We start from the raw sequence: 3,205 nt of genomic DNA on the forward strand, positions 1-3,205 counted from the left end.
ACGAGCCGTTTTAGGTAGGCGTGGTTGACTCTTAACTTTTATAAAGAATATCTCTTTGGATTTGAGACTTTAGTCTTTGCAACTTTACAGATCTTCTTTATGTACCAAGAGCTTGTAACACTCCAAAGAGAAAGGAAAAATTTAAATCGCATCATATGACCCCTTTAAGGGTTTCCAACAGCGATTCAATGGGAAATGGAGAGGGTAGGTTTCACACTTTGAGCGCTCCAAAGATTTATTGGTAAATATGTTTAAAACACAAACATTATTTTCCTACTTTTTAGTATATTTGTGTTTAATGTCAAATTATCAAATTAATTGAGCTCTGTTTTCATAAAGCTTAATTATGATCCACTAGATGGGGATATTTCTACTACATTAAGCTTTGTTTGGGCTGCTCTGGGTACAAGTGTGTGTAGAAATGTTTGATTACCTGAGGATTCACAACATAATGTTGTAAAAATGCAAGTAAAGTTTTTACTAAGCTTTTCTACTATTTACAAAGCACTGAAAAATTTCCAGCCATAAATATGTATAAATATATGAGAGTATATTTGCAGCACATTTCAGTAAATGTTAACTCATGTTGTTATGTTGAGTACATTTATAGTAGCATTAATCAGTTTTTTTGAGCTTAATTTTGGAGAGAAGGATAATTGCTCCATTAACGTCGAATACATTTATGTGCTACTATTGTCATGGCTTACTCGTATCCTAATGTTATCTTAAAAGATTCACATATGTATGACAAAAAATGACTAATAATAAATGCCAGCCACTGCTCATACTAAAATAACCCAAAAAATAAGTTGTCAGTACTAAAAATGCTAAATGCACTCAACAAAACAATTGATATAATATATCCAGGAGAGCGTAGGTACGTTTTTTTTATTGGTTGAGCAGTCTTCATTTAAACTTACTTAAGGGTTTAATAGTTGGTTTAGCTTAAGAACTTAAGTGCTCAGCTCCTTCAGCATCTACACAGAGCTCCTCACAGACTGGAGCAGAGGATCAAAACGCTTAAATGTGTGGCGGCCATTAGTCCATGATCTCTCGCTCTAGGTAATCAGGAAGCTGTTCTCTGCACTTCCTGTGTCACTCCTGCTCACCCTATACAAATAATCAAAAGCATTTATCTAGACTGATCCTAACAAGACAATCCAGCCATGACTGCTGTGAGTCAGATAAGTGTGTGTCACTGGCCACCTGTTCAGTGTAACCAGGGGTGGCACTCAATGTCATCTAAACTGGGCCACCAGCGGATCAGCTGACGGCACTCTGTTACACACAACACAGTCTTCAGAAACACAACAACACACGTCACCTGGATCTGGATGTGATTTCTATCTCTTGCCTGTAGACAGCTCTCTAGGGAAGTGCAGTCTGCTTTTGTAGGTGACCCTCCATGTGCCTCTGAAGGGGAAACAAGCGCACAGGATGTTGTAGAGCGTCACCCCCACTGACCAAACTAGCCGGTCCTGCATGATAGCGGTGCTTTACGAAACCACTCAGGAGGGGCGTATTCAAGAGTGCCTGAGAGACCCAACAAGATCACAAACATCGTCTGAAAAGATTCCAGTCCAAACAGATTCCCTTTGGCTGATCGTCAAAAGTTCACAAACAAACACAGACCAACCTGCAAAGGATCTGTAGGCCGAGTCTTTTAGCAGATCGGCAGGTTCTCTGGTTTGACGTCCCGGTGCAGGACTCTGCGGCTCTCGCAGTGTTTCAATGCGGTGATCAGACAGCTGCAGCAGGACTTTCTTGGCCAGACTCTCATCCAGACATCCGTTCTCCTCACAGAAACTCTGGAGATCTTGGCAAGGAACCGGACGCTCCAGGATCAAGGTGTAGCGTCCAGGACGGTCAAACCACTCCAACAGCTGCAGGACGTTGGGGCAGGCAGGAGCTGAATTGACCAGGGTCATCATTGCCACCTCCAGCAGCAGCCGACCCTGACCTTACTGCAGGACAAACTTTCAGTCTCTTTTGTGTGCTGCTTTTGGAGACGTACTTGATGGCAACCTGTAGACAGATGAAGCACAGTAAATCACACTGACTAATTATCACAGATGATATTTCTGACATCAACATTTCTAAAGGCTGTTTGAATAAAGAAAGGAAGAAACTGTCTTACTGGCAGTCCATCAGACCTGCGGGTCCCAGCATATACAGAGCCGAATCCGCCTCGTCCCAGCAATGGGCCCTTCGCATACACTTCTGCATCACACAAGATCACAAGAAATGTCTTTAACAGAAAACATGCTGCTAAACCTGTAACAGAATGTTACTTTAATTCAGCTGAAGAACATTTTCAGTGACAAATCCTTTAATAACGGAGTCATAAGGTCTTTAATATCAGTCTGTTCTGACCTCTGCGAGAGCGTTTGGCTGCTCTTCTATATGAGGTGGACGGACGTTTATCCTCCTGGCTGCCGCTCTGCCACTTCCTCTTCCTGTGAGGCTGATCTGTGCACTCAGAAACGGCCAAATCGGAAGGCAGAGTTGCAATATATCCAGGCAGCTCTTGGCTCAGTGGCTGGTTGGGGTTTGGCAGCAGTTCCTGAGCACCATCACCAGAGCCGCGTCTCCCAACCTCCTGAGCAGCCTGAGGCTGCAATATTTCACACATCTAATACTTACAACCTTTATTTGTAATGTTTATTAATAATCAATAATCAGTGTCAGGGCCCATATCAAAATATGTTCATTTAGATTAACTTTTTTAAACTTTTAATTGGGACTTGAATTGTAGTTGAGCAAATATGTAGTTTCCCACCATTATAACTGTGACAAAGAATAAAACACATTTCACTCTCTGGTTTAGAAAAAGGCATGTGGTTTGTTTCATATAGAAATACACGTGATCACTGAGCTAGGAAAATTTTGCACTCATTTCTTCACATTAATTCAGTCAAACAATTTACAACATCATACCATAATATACCAATAATAAACAAATTAAAAATTAAAACACTCACCTCGTCTTTCACCCACATGAGCCATTGAAAACCTCCTTCAAACACCAATAAATAAATAAACAAACAAATACATAAATAAATATAAACAAGAAAAAAAATTAAAAATAAGAACAATAAAATAAAACTGTTTTCAGAAATAATCTGAACTCCTTCAAAAATAAAACTCTACTCATAGAAAATATCCGTCGATCTCCTAAAATAAAAGTCTCCGTCGAAAATCACAA

The 3,205-nt window shown here is 40.3% G+C and overlaps 1 pseudogene; it reads right to left on the reverse strand.

Moving 5' to 3' along the window:
• Window positions 1–1,210: 1,210 nt before the first annotated feature.
• Window positions 1,211–2,999, reverse strand: LOC107725815 (serine/threonine-protein kinase pim-3-like; annotated as a pseudogene).
• Between the last annotated feature and the right edge of the window lie 206 nt (window positions 3,000–3,205).

The sequence above is a fragment of the Sinocyclocheilus rhinocerous genome, unplaced genomic scaffold (genome assembly GCF_001515625.1).
Source record: "Sinocyclocheilus rhinocerous isolate Xijiao unplaced genomic scaffold, SAMN03320098_v1.1 scaffold1568, whole genome shotgun sequence".
Taxonomy (NCBI): domain Eukaryota; kingdom Metazoa; phylum Chordata; class Actinopteri; order Cypriniformes; family Cyprinidae; genus Sinocyclocheilus; species Sinocyclocheilus rhinocerous.